General features: G+C 34.9%; 2 protein-coding genes across 3 annotated transcripts in view; both read right to left on the reverse strand.

Moving 5' to 3' along the window:
• Positions 1–20068, reverse strand: part of LOC131041505 (protein neprosin-like) — a 60341-nt gene that overhangs the window by 32696 nt on the left and 7577 nt on the right. The window lies entirely within an intron of this gene.
• Positions 18788–20068, reverse strand: part of LOC131041512 (probable 2' cyclic ADP-D-ribose synthase BdTIR) — an 81003-nt gene continuing 79722 nt past the window's right edge. The window contains exon 5 of one of the 2 annotated variants that reach the window (XR_009358370.1): positions 18788–19160. The gene's annotated coding sequence lies outside the window, so the exon portion shown is untranslated. The remainder of the gene's footprint in view (positions 19161–20068) is intronic. The other variant, XM_059207708.1, reaches the window with a different exon arrangement.

The raw sequence follows: 20068 nt of genomic DNA on the forward strand, positions 1-20068 counted from the left end.
AAAGATATTCGAGACAAACTTCTGTTTTCTGAGTTTACTTCTTTCCAACAGTTGTGCGCCAGTCTTCACAATTATCAACTGACTGTGAGTCAAATGGAACAATCACATCCTATGGCTCTGAGTGATAAGGGTGATAGCAGTCAACAACCATTTGGGAAGTTTAAACCGAACAGAGATTCCATCAAATTCAATGAAAACATCATCAACAACAATGTGAATGCAGCATCAGGTGTGCCTCCTATTTCTAAATTTTTCAAGAAAGAAAGAAAGTATACTCCTTTGAATGAATCATTGCATGATATTATGAATAAGTTATTGGGACAAAATGTGCTTACCCTTCCTCCTATAAGACAAATTGATCCTGCAAAGATTACTTCACCTTATTTTGATCACAAAGCTTTTTGTCACTTTCATCGTCAGCCTGGGCATGATACTGAAAAATGTTTTTCTCTAAAGGGTAAAATTCAAGATTTGATTGATAATAATACTATTTCTGTTTCTGGAGTGAATGATAAAGGCAACACATCTGTAGCTCCTCCTAACCAAAATCTTCAAATTTTTACTGATCCATTACCTTCTCATACTTCTCATACTTCTAATGTGATTGAGGCTAATGATTCCTCTTTCTCATCTGATGGTCTTGTGTCTATGACTCCGAATGTGATTAACTTTGTAGAGCAGCAAGAAAACCCTAAAGAACCTTCCATCACATTTGATTCTAGCGAAACCATTAGGGCACCTGATGGTCCTTTATACATAGTTGCAAAAGTCAAGAATATGCCTTGCCGTGGAGTGCTTATTGATCCTTCGTGCATGGTTAATGTTATTACTGAAGAATTTCTTTTTACTTTGCAATTGAATCAAGTGATCTATGACAAAACAAATGTGATTGTGAAATTATTTGATGCATTTTCTTCTCCTGCAATTGGTTCTATTACATTGCCTATTGAGGTCCATAACAAATCCCTTGATGTGAACTTTGCTATTATTCCATCTTCTGAACAATTTCGTGTGAAGCTTGGCTATCCTTGGCTATCTTCCATGAAAGCTATTGCTTCTCCTATTCACAAGTGTTTGAAATTTCCCCATAATGGTGAAGTCGTTACTGTCAATCATAGTCTCTTTAAACCAGCTGAAAGAACTTCTAGTGTTCCTATAGATTACTTTTGGCCTAAACAATTCCAATCTCTTCCTCCGCGAAGTGATCATCTTTTCAAATCTTATCAAAAGTGGAAAACAGATATGATCCTATCTCTAAGTGAACCTAGAACACCTAAACTTGACATTCCTATCATTCTTGAGAAGGAAATTCTTCCTTTGAAAGACACAACTAATGTCTTTCCCCAAGAAGATTCCCAACCCGTCCCCATGGATGTGACTATGTCTATGCCTAATAAATCTTCTAAAAGTAGACCTATACCTCCTCATCATGATGGACTTGGTCTTCTTCCTAAACCAAGAATTCTTCCCTTATATGGAGCAGTTCCTCCTCCTGCCTTCTATAGAGAGAAGAGACCTTCTTCTTCTCCTATTATCCAGCCTAAGAGACCACAACCTAAACATCCAAGTGATAAGGATGAGAACATTCCTCCTCCTCTATCTTCTACACTTCCTACTAAGACTAGACGTAATCGTTCTGCACGGGAACGCCGACGAAAGCGTCGTCTTAGGGCTCAAGCAACTGCTTCTCAAACTTTACAATCTCCAAAAAAACCTTCAACAAGCATTATTCCATTTTCTCCTCAGCCGGATATTGAGCCTAAATCTCCTAAACATAAGATGCATGATGGTCTTGATCCTGTGCGAGTTAAAGATCCTATTTTTATAAATCTTGATGATGATATAGATGAAAATATTACTCCTCTTGCTTCTGATAGTGAATATGAACTTGTTGATGTTGATAACCATTTATCTAATGAATTTTCTAAAGCACTTATCCTAGCTCCTAGACAAGAACAATGTGGCTTGGAACATGAACATAGCCCTTGTTTGGATCTTGTGATAGCTCCATCTGCTGTGTTGGATGTTCCTCCTCTAGCGTGTTCCCTGCCTTCCCGAAACATTGATCAGCAAGATCGGGGGGTAGATGACATGCTAGACTAGTTACATTAGCATAGCAGACTCTCTCCCCCTCTCTTTTGTTACTTCTTCTATATGTTATTCTCATTCTTCTATTTGTCGTCCTTAGTGTTGTCTACTTGAGGACGATGCAAAGCATTGAGATCTCTCGATCTCTCTCATGTTGACTCAAAAGACACATGTGTTCCCTTCTTCTAGGTGACCTTCCTTGATTGGGGAATGAAGAACAATTATGCATACATACATATGATATATACATGACTTATCATACAGCATACTGACCCCAAGGAAAGCGAAGTCACCTCGTGCTTTGTGTTTTGTGGGCTAAATCCTTGCGATAACGTGCTCCTTTTTCCTTTCTCATTTCTTATGTGTATCACTATGTTAAAACAATCACCCCCGTTGAGGCGTGTGCGATCGCTTTAACGTAGGGGGGCATACACCCTGTCTATCCTTTCAAAGATACTTGAAAATTTCTTGGCAAACTTAGCTTTGTCTTGAAGATTTTTGGTATTTCTTTTGCATGACTCATAGTGAGGGAGCCTTACTACTGACAGTCATGGTTCTCCCTCGTGATCTTCCCTTTTACTTTGTCAATCGAAGTTGTAAGATCCTTAGTCCACTGGGGGCTTGGTGTATCTTGCCTCCTTGACGTGGTGAAAGTCTTTCAACGTTGTTTCCTTGTACTTTACCGGAAGTATGAGCATACATACTCCCGCTAAAGTGGGGGCTAAATGTAGCGTCCTAAAATTGTGACACTTGCAATTTTGACTGCATTTCGGTCTTCATGATGGTGACGCAACACGCAACCTAAATGGAGACCCCAAAACTCGCTCACGACACTGAAAACTGCATTTTTCAAGCACCCTGGCCTGAACCTCCTTGCACCCTGATGTCTCGGGAGGTGGGACCAGAATGCCCAGCGCCCTGGTCCCTCAGGACCAGGGAGCCCAGCGCCCTGGTCCTCCAGGACCATGGCGCCCAGCGCCCTGGTCCCTGGGTCCTATTTTGGGCCCGGTTTCCTAAGTGATATCGGGTCTTTTTGATTGCAATTTGGAAATATACTTCCCTGGTCGGCCTAAGGTCGGGAAAATCAGTCTATCAGCCCTAAATGACAAGTATATAAACTACATTTTCCTCTTTCATTCGAGATGATGGAAAAGGCGTGGAAATTATATTCAAGCATTCAAGCATTCAAGCATTCAAGCATTCAAGCATTCCTTCTAAGTCTCCATTCAAGGCTAAGTGTTGCATTCAAGACAAGGATTCAACCATTGAAGAGGAGATCACATACTACATACTACAACATACAACATCTAAACCTTTGCACATAAGGATACAAACATCCTTAGAACAAGGTATTAGTACTTGTTTTACAGTCATTTACATTTACAGCTCTTGCTCATTTCTTGGTTAATTCCAAAACCGGGGTTTGACCTAAAGGCAAACCCCTAATCCCTAACCCCCCAATCGTCTTCGCTTTTCTGTGTGTAGGTTGCAGGTACGCGGCTGAGATTGAAGATCTGGAATCCTTGTGCAGAGACGAACAGATCCCCCTTCGTTTCGCGGATTTTTCGGAGGACCGTGGCGCCGGGTGCCATCGTCCCGACAACTTTTGCTCAAATTTGCAGGACAGCGCCGTATTGACATTTTACTGCTAATTCCAGGTCCGCAGCTTCATCCTATAACCTAAACTCAGTTTATAAGCGAATCTTTATGACTTTCTATGCATCCTTAGCTTAATTTCCTTAATCAACATTCTTTACAAAAGAGGGTAGCTTTGCTTTCCAAACCCTTGGAATTCATTTAGCATCCAACCTTACATTGTGTGGGATTGGATCTTATGAGTTTCAACCCCTCTTTTGAATGTAAAGTCTTCCCCCTAAGTGAAAACCCATCGAATCCTAGCGAACCTCCCTTCTCTCTCCTAGGAGTTAGAAGAGGGGAGACCAACTAGGGTTCGACCGCGATTTTCCGCTTTACAAGAGGGAAACTGAAATTTTGAATTTTATGATTTTAGAGGGAATACCAAAAGCAATGCAGGTTTTGAAATTTAAAAATTGACTCAATTTCATTCAAAATTCAATTTTGAAAGTGGAAATCAAGGTTGTTGCAATTAAACATTTAATTTCAAAAGTCACAAACTGCAAAAATTTGAATAAAGCACTGAAATTTTGAATGAATGCCAACACACTTTTCAGATTTAGGACAGTAAGAACACAATTTTGACATGAATTTCAGTTTCAACAATTTTTGAATGATTAGGAGCCTTAATCCAAGCAATCACTAGACCAACTTTGACCTTAATTTTGAAAGTGTTGTAATTGATAAAATCAGCCAAAATTCTAGATTTTAGCAAAAAAATACAGTAAGATCTAACTCCCGAAATTTTAGAAAAAATGTCGAGGACGATGGCGCTTGGGGTGCACACGGTCCTCACAACTTTTTTCCAAATTTTCAAGGATGAAAGATATTATGATTTTGTTGCGGAATCCAAAGTTACAGCTGATTTGGAGATGTTTTGATTAGTGAAATTATCAGTCAAAGGTTGAATCAAGAGGGTTTTAAAAATTAGGGTTTTGACACTTAACCACTTAATTTTCAGAATTAAAGCACAAATATGAATTGATAATTTGTAATAGAAGGGTAGATCTGAAACAAGCATTAATCATTAAAAATTTCGCAAGCTCAATTACTAAAAAGAAAATTTAGGGTCTTTATGCAATTAACCTCTAAAATTTGCAAAAGATCAAACATGGAAATGTAATCAAGGAATCCAATTTTTAGATCTAACCATGAATAATCAAAAAGGATGTTCACATCAGGTTCACCAAAATGTAAAGCAGAAAATCGCAAGCGAACCCCAAGTGTTCCCCCCACCACTCCAAGGAGAGGGAAAGGAGGTCACTAGGGTTGATAGTTTTCACTTAGGGGAGACTTTACATTCAAAAGAGGGGTTGAAAACCACAAGATCCAATCCCACACAATGCAAGATTGGATTCTAAATGAGTTTCAAGGGTTAAGACAGCAAGGCTACCCTCTTTTGTAAAGAATGTAGATAGAAGGATTAAGCTAGGAATGCATGAAAAGTGAGAAAGATTCACTTATAAACAAAGATAGGAATATAGGATGAAGCTATGGACCTGGAATTAGCAGTAAAATGTCGAGACGATGCTGTCCTATAAATTTGAGTGAAAGTTGACGGGACGATGGCACCCGGCGTGCACATGGTCCTCCAAAAAATCTGCGAAACGAAGGGGGATCTATTCGTCTCTGCACAAGGATTCCAGATCTTCAATTACAGCTGCGTACCTGCAACCTACACATAGAAAAGCGAAGATGATTGGGGGGTTAGGGATTAGGGGTTTTCCCTTAGGTCAAACCCCGGTTTTGGAATTAACCAAGAAATGAGAATGCTGTAAATGTAAATGACTGTAATGTAAAACAAGTACTAGTACCTTGTTGTAAGAATGTTTGTATTCTTACATGCAAAGGCGTAGATGTTGTTGTATGTTGTATGTTGTATGTGATCTCCTCTTCAATGGTTGAATCCTTGTCTTGAATGCAACACTTAGCCTTGAATGGAGACTTAGAATGATCAATTGCTTGAAGGAATGCTTGAATGCTTGAATGCTTGAATGTTTGAATATCGCTTCTGCCCTTTTTTTTCATCTTACCAAAATGGGAGAGGAAATGTAGTTTATATACTTGTCAATTAGGATTAAAAGACTAAATTTTCCAACCTTAGGTCGACCAGGAAAGATTATTTTCCAATTTGCAAACTAAAAGACCCAAAGCCCCATAAGAGATCGGGCCCAAAATAGGGCCAGGGACCAGGGCGCTGGGCGCCATGGTCCCACCTACCGGGACAGCAGGGTGCAAGGAGGATCAGGCCAGGGTGCTGAAAAAATGCAGTTTTTGGTGTCATGAACAAGTTTAGCGATCTCCATTCAGGTTCCGTGTTGCATCGCCATTGTGAAGACCCAAACGTAGTCGAAATTGAAAGTGTCACAATTTTAGGACACTACACTTACATATCCGCATCAATATTTTAGGTCTTCATCATCTTGACCCAAAACCTCATAACACGTAAATGAAATATGTTACCCAAAGGCTCAATCCGATTCAAAACAACCAAGAAAACCAAAATAAATTGTCCACATGCTTCCCATATATCGTATCAACATCCTCAAACACACAAACAACCACCAAAATCATTCTGCCTAATCCACACAACAAATCTCCACATGTTACAGCTGACGAACACTTCTAACCAGAAACCTATCTATTGGATCTTCCAACTTACTCAATTCTCAATATCCGAGGCCACAAAATTGGAATAAGGAATATTACATGATCATAATGCATCTCCAATATTCAAAATACCACATACTCAATATAATTGAACTACTAGTCAAATTATTGTACACTTTGCCAAATGACCCATTCTTTTCACTGGACCTTAATCAATCTTTTGGTATGAATGAATTATGAACTGTATATTGGATATTTTACTCAAGTTGCCATCAATGACAACATCTAATCATCAATGTAGTGTGTCTTGCCAACAATCTCCCCCTTTGGCATTGATGGCAATATTTGGTGAAATGTGAGGACCAAAACCAAAACAATGTACACTACAACAAGAATCTATCAACCAGACTCAAAGAATCAGAAACTCCCCCTAAGATCAACATATTTCACTCCTATACTCTCTCCCTTTGAAATCAATGGCAACTATAGAGTTTTGAAAACCAAAAATTCAAGCCAAAAAAATGCTATATGCATATGTACACACAACCCTTACATTCTCACAAAAAAATGAATATGTCTGCATATGAATTATTCAATGTGTCTAGGTGGTTGTCCTAGCCCTTCTATAGATTCTCCAATATTGTTATGAATTCACTAAACAAATAATCTTGTGCCTTAGCTATTTTTACGTCTTTCAAATCACCGCTGGCCAGAGCATCTTGAGTATCCTTGAGAGCACTCAGCGTAATGGCCAGCTTGGGAGCAATGAGACTCCTAATTTCTCCAAATCTACCAATTACTCTCATCATGTCTTGATTCAAGCTTCTGATTTTGTCAAGTAATGATATGACCTAATTTTCATGACTTCTCAATGATATTGATAGGGGATCAACTGATTGATATATGCATTCAAGCTCATTCTCATGTACCTTAGACCTCTTCTCAATGTATGCAATACATTTAGACTCTGATAAACATTATTTGTATAATTTTCCTCCTTCAGATAATGCATCTTCTATGCTCTTCACATAGGCATCTTGAGTGACTTTGTCCTTGGCAATCATCCTTTTTAAATTTTAGAGCCTCTTTGCATTGAATTAATTTTAGACCTTCTCCTTAGCAGACTTTTCAAAAGACTCAAAATATTCATCTATAGAATTCATCAAAATTTTCAATTGCTTGAATGGAGTATTTGAAGTATCTTTTTGGAATGAGGGCATCAACTTCTTAAAAACACTAGTTGTTGAGGTTAGCAACATACGATCATCAGTGTGAGATTTCAAAAGATCATCATTGGCTTTTTCTTGAGAAAATGATGTAAGATGAAGCTTTTGAATTGGAGACAAAGAAGCAACATTGATTAGACCTTGGATAAAATCCAGATCATTAATGACTTGCTTGCCTTTCACTGTCTCTACAATACCTTTTGTTGTAGTCTTGACTTCAACTTTAACCTCTACCTTTTCCTTTTTAGCATTATTCTCAAGAACTAGAGGATTAGCAGCATCAACCAGAGGATTCTCAACCTTGTCATTTCCTTAATCTACTTTCCTAATTTCATGCTCCAAAATGCCATTGATTTTTATTGCCTCTTGATTAAATTTTGACCCTGTTGCATTAGTCACAAGGTCATTCTGCACATTTTTTAAAGATGATAGCTCTCTGGATTCACATAATCGAGTTACAACTTGAATAACTGACTTGGCAATCTTGTGAGTCTTGTCTAACCTTATAAATTCATCTTGTACTTGGCTCAATATGAATTGGATCCATTCATATTCATAGAACATCGAAAACCTAAGGAATTGTGTAAAACCCTTGTTTTCCAATTCTTGATATTCTAGTTTCAACATCAAATTCAATCAGAAAGCTGATTATTGTATAGATTGAACATTTACAAACTTCCCAGTTCCTCATTAAAACAATGAGTATAAACCATTATGTCTTCAATATGCAATACTCTGTAGGGCACTAATGAAAACACACTCTTAGGATCATCTTACATCAAAATGAATGGATGATTCTTGAAACTTAGATGGACACGCTCGGTGATTTTAACAACCAAAGGAGTTGCAGTACCAAATGAAGCCATCTTATCCAATTCAAATTTTAAACTTTCATCTGAAGGGGGTTTCATTGTTAAATACCTTTCAACAAGATGCAACATCACACACCAAATCTAGATGTCGCTCAAAATCTCTACAAATTCTCCTTCACTATGCTGTTCTGCTCTCTTGTTTCAAATGCAAAGTGAGAAATGAAAGGTTAATTCTCTTTTTATCTTTTGCATACCTAAATTTTGAATGCAATAAATGTACATAACACTAATACTTATGGATACTATGTATCTCTCTAGAATTCTTCTCTAGATCTTCAAATCTGCTCGAATTCTCTTGAAAATATATCATAAACATTTTTGAGAATTAAATACACCTCTACAACTGATCGAAATCAGGTATAGATCTCAAACAAGGGGTTTGAAAGCTTTTCATGAAAACCTCCCCTAAGGCTGGATCCCTTAGCTTAGTTACCAGATGAGGTTTGGGTACCAAAATCTATTAGACCCATTCACTGCATTATCATCACTCTTCTTCACCCAAGTCTTCTTCATTTGTTCTCTGATCTCTTAAAATTTTGCTTTACCCATCTCATCTGCCTTCACATTCTTGTTCTTGTATTCCAAACCTCTCATATTCACATTTGTTCTTCTTCAATACTTAGAAATGTGATGGGATTTGTTGCAATCATATCAAATAATATTGCCTTGAAGGTCTAAATTTCAATTGATTTCCTCTTGATCTGCATTGATTAGCAACATGTCCAAACCCACCACATGCATAACATTTGATATTTTTCCTATTCTAAATATTATTCATCACACTTCTACATATGTTTGCCTTATGACTATATTTATTACAGTTGAAACATTGACTAGTAAAAGATGGACCATTATTAATCATCCTATTTATGTATTGACTATCCATATGACCAAATTTATTGCAAGCAAAATAGTTACCATTAAATTTATGAGCATTAGGTTGCCTTACAAGAGGTCTTCTTCAGTTGTTCTTGTGTTGTGCTACTTTGGAGCTTTGACCCTTTTCAAATCCAATACCTTGAGTGTCATTGGGATTATTTTGGCTTACAAGCATCTCATCAAACTTGGCTAAGCTAACCCAAAACTTCTCCTTATACTCATATGGAATATCAATATCATATCTAGTAAAAATGATCTACCTTTCAAGATCTTCCTCATGTTGTCTAGAATCTTGCAAGTCAAGCTTCAATTGTCCATTATCACTCTCAAGTTTGTAACAATCTTCATATTTATCTTTCAAGTATTGAGCAAGCTTCTCCTCATTCTTCTTCCTTTCTTTAATCTCTTTTGTCAATCTCATCACAATGGCTTCCATCTCATTCTTCTGGAATGTATTAGCTCGAGCAAGTCTATAAGATGCTTCAGTATGTTCGTTTAGAGCTTCTTCATCAATGCTTTGACTTTCTTTGTGCTTAAGCTGATTAACAAGATCCTTTCTCTTCTCCCTTGACTTGTCCAACTGATTCTTCAATTATTCAATGAATTTCTCAGCATCCTTAAGGTTTACTCTCACTTGCTAGACCTTGGCTTGGGCTTGGGCTTGTTCAAGATCCTCAAGTGCTACAACAAGCTCTTGTTTTAGATGATTGGAATCCATCAATTCACTTTCTTAGATCCTCCTCAAGCTATTAGGCTTTTTTCGAGGAACTAAGCTCTAATACTAATTGTTGTATTAAGGAACATTGAGAAGGGGGGTGAATCAGTGTTTTGCAATTTTTAAGATTCTTAATTTGATTCTTAAACCACTTAGCAAAACTAAAAAAAATGAAAGTGCGAAAACACAAAGAAAATAACCACAACACCATAACACTAGGATTTTTACATGGAAACTCAGTAAAGGGAAAAACCACACTGGGATTGAGACCCACAATATTAATATATCTTGTTAGAAGTATAATAATATTACATGACAGGAATGCACTTGCATTCAAGCACACTAGCTACAAGTCACTTCTCAAATTACAATAAGGCCTACAACCTCAGAAGGAAGACCTCCCTACAAAATGATTACATATAATAATCGAAATGTCTAAAATGATAAGTAGCATCTACAAATGCCAAAAACTATTTAGATTAAGCATAAAATAATCTGCTCTACAATAGTTCTTTGTTGTAATATTCTATTGTATTCCAGAGAATAAATAATTCAACCACGCACGTGAAACTGTTAGATTCTATGAGAAGCAAGAACTGAGCTAGGATCTGATATCATTTGTAGATTATATGCAACTCCAAAAAATAGATGATCAAATATCAAAATAGTCAAATGAAGATAAATCTGATATGAGAAAAAAAATAGAGACAAAAGAATTTTGGAGAAGACTCTCACTGAGAAATCACTGAACTAGTGAAGGTGAGAGTATAATGCATTTTATATTGAAAAATAATAGCATATACATCCAACGGGTGCACTAACTCCTATTCCTCATAAAAAGTGGGAGGTTTTAAAATGTAGCTGATTCAACTTGCAATGTTTTCTGAAGAAAAGAAGAATATTTTAATTAGCTCTACAAGAATGGAAAGTGTTCATTTCTAGCTTTCTGTCAAATATTTGTTTGCAAAAATTTGACACCCGAGGCAAAAGTTATGCAACTTTTGAGAAATGTTGTTGAATTTCCCTACTAGAAAAATGACTTAGGCCCTAGTCAACCTCAATAGCTACAAAAAGTATTAATTTTTTGGGAGCACCATCAGAAACCTAGAATTTTTTCGATGTTGGGATGAAAAATCAAAAAGCATTTTTCTTGAAAATGAATGAAAGTTGGAACACTAAAGACAAAATGAAAATAGCTCTAGTAAAAATGTTTCACTCTCATTTTTTACTATATCCTCCAAACTCTGATTTTGGTGAAATAAAAGTCACTTTTGACTTTCTCAAGCCCTCTTAATACTTTGGAAATGTTGATTAAGCTTCCAATATTACCAAAAAAGTACATTCACCCAGATCTCAAGGAACACATATATATAATAAACTAGATTAATTTAGAAGCTATTTTACTTTAAACTGTTTTGATTCTCCAAGTCACATGAGAATGTAGGAGAAGAGAATACTTGGTTTTTAAGGAAAATATTAGCTATATAATAGTCTCAAATCTCTCAAATAAATAAAAAAACCAATGATCTATACGAGACAAGATGGCACTGATACCATGTTAGATTTTGTGAGAAGCGAGAACTGAGCTTGGATCGAATGTCAGTTGTAGATCACATACAACTCCAAACAACAGATGATCGAATATTAAAATAGTTGAATGAATATAAATTTGATATGAGAGAAAAAATAGACACAAAAAAGAAGTTTGGAGAACACTCTCACCGAGCAATCACTAAACTAGTGACGGTGAGAGTATAATGCTTATTATATAGAATATACATCCAAGAGGTGCATTAACTCCTATTCCCCATAAAAGGGGAGAGAGTTTACCCTCTTGGTAAATGCCAAAACATGTGGCATAACCTCCTTACATGAAGACAAGAAAGGAGTTGACAAAGTTAGCACATAAGGTCAAAAAAGGATGAGAAACCCAACTACCCCATAACCCAGATCGCAAACAAATTATTGGTTATGAGAGGTGGCACACCAAGCCAAAAGAGGATGTGTAACTCAAATACCCATGTGAGGTGGAGAGTTACACATGTAGATGAAGTATTTTTCCTTGTGTCCTCATATTAACCACTCCTAATAACCTAAACAAGCTTAATAAAACAAGTGTAGGAAAAATAAATACCCCCTAACATAAGGAAAATAAAAAACCTACAGTAATAGAAACTACACACAATCGCTCACACACACTTCACATATAACCACCAATACACCAAATGATCATATCAATCGGTCTTATATATCCACATCAATATTTGAGGTCTTCATCATGTTGGCCCAAAACCACATAACACACAAATGAAACATGTTACCCAAGGTCAGCTCAATTTGATCCAAAACAACCAAGCAAACCAAAATAAGTTGTCCAAACACTTCCCATATGCTGGCTCAACATCCTCGAACATGCAAACAACTACCAAAATCACTCTTCACAATTTGCACAACGAATCTCCATAAGTTACAATTGATGAACACTGTTCTAACCAGAAACCTATCTATCAGATCTTCCAACTTACTCAATTCTCAACACTAGAGGCCACAAACTTGGAATAAGGTATATTACATGATCATAATGCATCTCCAAGATTCACAATACCAAATACTCAACACAATTGAACCACCAATCAAATTACTATACACTCTATCAAATGACATGTTCTTTTCAGTAGACCTCAATTAATCTTCTAGTATGAATGCATTATAAACTATGGGTTGGATGGATTACTCAAGTTCCCATCAATGACAACATTTGATAATCAATACAGTGTCTCTTGCCAACAATATGATAATCTGGTTGACAAGTCACCCCATCATTAACAATAATTTTAGGTTCTTCAACAACATGAATAGCATTGATTAGATCTGTGTTAGGTTCTTCATCTTTAGGAGAGAGAGCATTTAAAATCTGATGGAAAACCGTATTATCATATTGTTATAAATTATCTTCATGAAAAACCTAAGGAAATGGAAAATCATGTCTTATTGATTCTCCATCTCTAGGGGGAAGGATATTGAAATGAATAGAAGGTGAAGTGTTATTAAAGGAATTCTCACTAATATGAAATTATTTTACCATAATATCATCCTCTTTCACCAAGCTACCCTGATGGGGAGGGGTTCTCAAACAGAGTCTCACCTTGCTCAATAGGAAGTTTGAATGATATGTTAGTGGGATCCTTTAACTCTGCACTAGTTTTCCAACAAACCAAAACACTCAAACTCTCTAGGAGTGCTCCCTATCAAATTATGCTCAATAGTTGCTCAGGCATAGTTGAGATTCACAAGGGTAAATCCAACCTCAAGGCTATGCAATTTTCTAACATATACGTACAGGGGTTGTAGTAAGTTTTCTTAATGTATTCCCATGAAAATCAACTGGTTTTATAATTGGCTTTAACTCATTTCTTCATCTCTCCCTCTTTCTCCTATTTTCTAGGCCTAGTAGCCCTAGAGCCCCAATTAGTCCTACCTAACCGGTTTTTGGGGAATTGCTCAAAAATAACTCAAAGAACCTAGAAAAATATTTTATGATCTAAATACCCTTTTGGATGAAATTTTGAATCCGTCAACTGAGAAATTGAGGTCTGTCCGTACAGGTACGGAACCCAAAAATGACATTTATTAAGGGTTTTGGGACTTTGTTGTCTTCTTCAAAGGGTTTATTGTCTTCTCTGATCTGTCACACCCCCAACCTTCCACATAGGCTCTTCCACACCTTAATTACTTATTCCAAACACTTGGCATCTGCATAACTGATCATCCCTACAAGCATATGCAACTTTTCACTCATTTTGCTAATTGGCCTATAACTGAGCTCGCCTAGGAAATGATGCCAAATAGCCTTTCAATGACTTCTAGGCCAAAAAAAAAACAAATTTACAATGTACAAGGGTGCCATGGCTCAATTCTAAGGGATTATTGAGCAAAGCTCAAGGGATTGCAAGATGGACCCATAATTGGGCTCTTAAACCCTTGCTCAGGTCGAGAGCAATGTAAAATCAAATACACACTTTGAACTTGCACTAAAAACTATTTCAAACACCTTTTGATTACTACAATAGCACGTACAAAGCAATCAAGAAAGAATAGTATTAATATCAATCCGTTAAGTATAGACTGTTGCTCAAAATTAAAGAAAATGCAAGGTAAAATCTAGAAAAGTCTTCACAATGTATTACAACTTGCTCAAGGTGTTTTCCACCATGCTTAAATTCATTCTCAAAGAATTTTATATTCCATATGGATCCTAACCAACTCTTCATCGGTTTTCTAACCATCGATATGCTCAAAGATGTAAAAAGTTGCTCAAAAGTTGTAAAATGTTGTCGAGCAACAATGAGAACTTTTGCCAAAATGTGCATTTTTACATTTCATGCATTTCCACTCATCCTAAACCTCCTAAAATGACTTATAAAAATGAAAATGACATTTCTAAATGCCAAATGAGGTGTTTCAAGACATTTTACACCAAAATGCAAGTTTATGCCATTTTAGGCTTACAAGGGCTCATAAGCCAAATTTGAGTAAATACATGATCTAGTTGACATCCATCCTTCAAATGCATATCCAAGACACAAGTGGACCTATGAGAAATCCATTATTCACAACCCTAAACCAAAATAAAGACTAGCACACCAAAATCTAGAAAATGCACTCAAACCTAGGTGCTCCTGCACCATACCCTCATGGAGGAGGAACATATTCAAAGAATAATCAACACCATCCTCCAATGGTTCATTCCAAATAGGGAGATCATTGAGAGAAGTGTTAAAAGTATTTTTTTGCATCAGTATGTCCTCTTTAAGGAGATGAAAATTGGGAGATGAATCACCAAAAGGGTCATAAAGGGAATTTTCATATAACTTTAATCCATGCAACTTAAGAACATCCTATTGTAAAAATAAATTTGACATTTATATAATTTAAGAAAAAAGAAAATTGTAATGAAATATAGAGGCATAAATTGGAACTAGGGTTTCACCAAATAGGATAAGGCCACTAACGAACCAAATTAATCTTTACATTGAAATATGGGTGAACCTAATAAATATAGCCTCAAATCAACAAGGATAGGGCTGAGAATTCTTATTAAATTCAGCTAGTTAGGGTTAATTATCCTCTTTCTAAGATGAATTGCTAAAATGTTGAAATTAGCCAAATGTGCTGAAATTGAAGAGATTATGGATAAATATTGAGCTATAGTAGTCAAATAGAGCCACGAGCATGGATCTGAGCAACATTTGAATGTTTGGATTTGTTCTCAAAAGTTCAACCTAAATTGAAAGAGAAGAAAAATTATTGGGAAGAGGGGTTGTCCTAAGTCAAATTGTAGTATGGAATCAACCTTGAATAAAATAATATAAATACTGAAATAATTACTTAAGGGAATATACCTTAGATCTAATGATGATTCTTTGCTCTTTGGATGTAATCACATATATTGTATGAAATGGCATGTACATGACAAAACCATAATCACACACACATGCTTGTATAATAATGATGTAATTTTGCTCCACAAATCAAGAATATGCAACATTGAAGATCTCTAAAAATGCTTGTTAATGCTTCATGTATGCAAGGATGCTTGCTTGCTTGTTGACATAATGGATGGATAGATAGATAGATGAAAAATGAGTTGAGAAAGATGTCTTATATAGTGATTTCATCATTGAAATCATCTCTAGGACAAATTAGAATCAATATATTTTCACACGGAGCTAAATTTGAATAGAATAAGACCGACCAATTACCCTCCTAAAATTTGGGGAAACAAGCGTGGCACTAGAATGTCAGGTGCCCTTGGTCCTGACAATTGTTTTTTGAAATTGTAGAGATACAAGTTATTGTGATTCTAATGCTAAATCAAGCTCAATGGCTCAAACCAAGATGTGTAGATATGCAAAATATGATTTGATAGTTGAAATTAAGATAGGATTAAGGATAAATTCAGATAAAATGATAAAGGGCACATCTAGAATTAAGGGCCCAAATAAGATTGTGATGATGTAATAAAGTGAAATAAGACTCATAATATTGAATTAAATATTAATTCATTATAATTAAAGTCTTATAATGCATAGAGAAAAGGGAAATACCAAAATAGGTGCTAGGAGAGTGTGAAATTGGATAGATTAATGAAGGGTGTATAATTAATGACACTAGACTCTACAACATAGTTTAATTTCGCCAAAGTCATTGCTACAAGACCTACTCTCTGTCTTCCATCAATAGTTTGAGAAGAGAAAGGTGGATTCTTCTCCTCTACATGACACACAAAACAAAACAGGTTGATCCACTATCCTTATTTTTATTCATTCTGATGGTTGAAGCTCTGATTAGAGCTATAACACTTGTGAGTCTTAGAGGTTCCTGGAAAGTTATTTGTATTCATTATCTTGGTTAAATCACATACTCACTATTTGCATATGACACCCTTCTCTTTTTAAGAGCATCCATCAAGGAGCCAATGAAATAGAAATCATCATTACTACATACCATAAAAGGCAAATAGTAAATAATACAGTCTAAAATCTTCTTCATCAATACCCCTCCTCGAGTAAAAAATAGACTTGGTACATTTTGCGGTTATTTAGTAGAAGATATTCCATGTAAAATACCTAGGAATTCTACTCTTATTAGGCAATAACAAGCCAAAATATGGAAGAACTTACTAACATCAGTCTCAAATAAAATCTGCCCCAGGAAAGTAAAATAGCTAATTCTAGGTGGGAAAATTCTTCTAATAAATGTAGTTCTCAATGGAATCCCCATATACAATAAAATAATCAAGTAACTTCAATCTAAAGTGAGATATTTTCTTTGGTTAGACAATCTTTGCACTTCCAATGAAATTTGAATAGGTGGAATTAAAAATTGGGAAGCAAAAAGTAGATCTCTAGGAGATAAATTGGTATGGAGAATCTACTCCATACAACATACTTAGAAATCGAGGCCAAGAAGATCTAAAGAGATACTTAACTGTGAATAGATGAAAGCTAATCTAGATAATATTTTCACTTGTATAGATGCCAATCTCACAACGCAATATCTAGAATTGAAAATATCTTATATGCTAAGAATGTTTGTTATGTGAATATTTTTGCATGGTTCAGTTGTTGTTTGTTTTCTTGCTGCAATGAGCTTTATCCTGATAAGTTTCAAGAAAATAAGTGCTCAAAAGCAACATAGTTGTAATAAGTCTTGGGATTAGGATTGATTATATTTGAATATTAATTTATATAATCAATTTTGTAAATTTATGTAATTTTTCAATATAATATTTGGTTATCTTCTTTACTTCAAAAAAATTTATTAATAAAAATGGGATTGGCTCGTGTCACTATATAACCATAGATTTATTCCAAAAGCACAAAGTGACATCAAGAGTGTAACTAGAAAATCAGTAGAGAAAAAAGAACCAAGATTACCAGAAAACACAAAACAACCACCCAATACAAAATGATGGTCTATTGTGTGAGGGTACCCTTGTCCTCCCAATTATGGCACAAACTAAAGCTTTATAAAAAAACAAACTTTCATAGGGTCAGAGCTCATGGATAACCTATTGTATTTGTTAGCCACATCCATTGAAGTGTTATTGACCTCCTCAATTTTCTTTTTAAGAGCCTCCTCAGTTTTCTAATCTCTTCCATCTCATTCTTAGTACCAACATCTTTGATCTTGGAGTCCATGTTAGCAATCTTTCTATCCACTGTTTTCCACTACCTTATTAAAAAGTTTATTATTGTAATGAATAATTAAGTAAAGTATGATTATAAATTTATGCAAGTTCTTATGGTTAATATTTATTTTGGCACTCTTAATTTTATTTAGACATAAGAATCAATATCACTAAATCAAAATATTTTGAAAGTTGAATTCTTTTTTATAAGAAATATTTAAGATCATTATCAAATGGTTGATATGCATAGATATTCTATAGACACCTTTGACTAAGAACCCAATATAATGGCTACAAAGTTACAAATGTTTATTATATGACATTAAAAAAACTATAAATCTCATCTTTGTGATTCTCAACACCTTCTAAGCAGGATTAAGGGGGATTTGAAGCTATCAAAAGTATACAACCCATTTATAAAGGAGCATCTCACAAATTTATAGCCAAATTGACTTAGTTTTTTATCGATTTTTTTAAATATCTACATCAAACTGTCATCACAAAGCACATTCTCATATCTATAGCTCTATATAAAAATATATTGTATAAATTAGATGTTAACTTTAAATATAAATCTATAAGATTTTTGTGCTAGTTGATGAGGGTTAGAAGTAGAAAATAACTATTTAATGATTATATAATACAATGACACATATACTACAATATAACAACCAGCTTTAAACGTTCACAAACATTCTAAGAAAGATGATGCACCTAATAATGTGTACCATGAGAAATACAAGTTTATGAATTCTAAAAGCATAAAAAATATACTTTATAATTCATTTTTATTAAAAAATATTTTAAAAACTAGTAACAACATCTAAATGTTCTATCAAATGACCAATTCATATAAATATTTATAAGATTAGTTACCAAACAGTCCACATTCCCATAAAATTACTAATAAAATTTATCTAAATACATAAATAATAAAAAATATAAATTAAAAACAAAAAAATATATAATCTTTTACTAGACATTAATATAAATAACCTTTCTTAACTAACTATAAATTATTTAATAAAATACTTTAATATTTACATTGAGAAACATAACCTCCAGGACCTTCATAATATATACAGTATCCCCAAGAGTGATCTTTTATAAAATATCCTTTTACATTATAACAATCCTTTTTAGCTGAGATATAACTCCGAGGCATGTCTGATATAAGAACACCATTAGTAGTAAACAATTCTATATTCCCAATATAACCTGCTTTTTTATTCCTTTCCTCTGCAAAGTTTCCACTACCCATGTTCGTCTTTGAGAATGGAGTTCCTTGACTACCAGATAGTACAGCTACTTCTCCTCCTAATTGAACTAAATTGGCGAAAAATGTCAAAGTCCTGGAAAAGCCCAGCACGCCAATGACCCACTAACTTGTCATCTAAATATACTGCCCACACTAGATTGTCTGTATTGTTACCCCCGGTTTCCTAAAACAAATTACCAACATTAGTGTCAGCCACCTTGTAAAAATGAATAGATATTTAAACTAGTTTGTCTAATAGCACTTGGAAGAAAAATTCAGTAACCAAAGGGAATGGAATCGGGTTTTATAGGTAGAAAGGTAGTCTGATTTGTAAATAATCTGGGTCTTTAAACATTTCTATTAAGAAAACAGGGAAAAAAAATTTTAAAAAACAAATATTTATACTTACTCGTATTATATTTACGGTGACCCCACTTTGTGTGCGATCATATACAGAAACAATCTAGATCGAGGCAAGATTTTTCCTCGCCCTCCAAATTCACAGACACTATTTTAGAATAAACTTAAACAACTACAAAAGCTATAACAGAAAATAAAAAAAAATTATCTATCTAAGATCCTTCAATTATTACCTTACGCATAACCTGACGAAGAACAAAAAAATCTAACACGCGCATTCCCATAGTATCATTTATACTAATTGGAAGTATAGAGCTAGTACAAATAAACAAAACAAAGTAATTACGCAGACCATCAATCCAGCTTTCATTAATTCGTTTATTGAATCATCAAGATTCTGACGCAAAAGCCGCATAAAGACGGCACTAAACTCATCACCGGTCTGCACGTACGGTTGCCACACATTGAAAACCGATTTCCGGGTTTTCCTCTCTTCTCATTTCTACTACTGCAAACTACAAAATAAAGATAAAACTAGGTCATGCTCAAAAACCTTCATCCATTCCACTTATCATTGTTATTCGTATAGTGTAAAATAAGGATGACAATAAAATTAGGTAATTTAAAATTTCATTTTGAAGACTGTGATTTTTAATTCCGGTTTTTTCATAGTAAATTTATATTATAAGTTTATTGTTTTTATTATATTAAAGGTATTAGTTTTCTACAATT

Source organism: Cryptomeria japonica, chromosome 7 (genome assembly GCF_030272615.1).
Source record: "Cryptomeria japonica chromosome 7, Sugi_1.0, whole genome shotgun sequence".
NCBI classification, from domain to species: domain Eukaryota; kingdom Viridiplantae; phylum Streptophyta; class Pinopsida; order Cupressales; family Cupressaceae; genus Cryptomeria; species Cryptomeria japonica.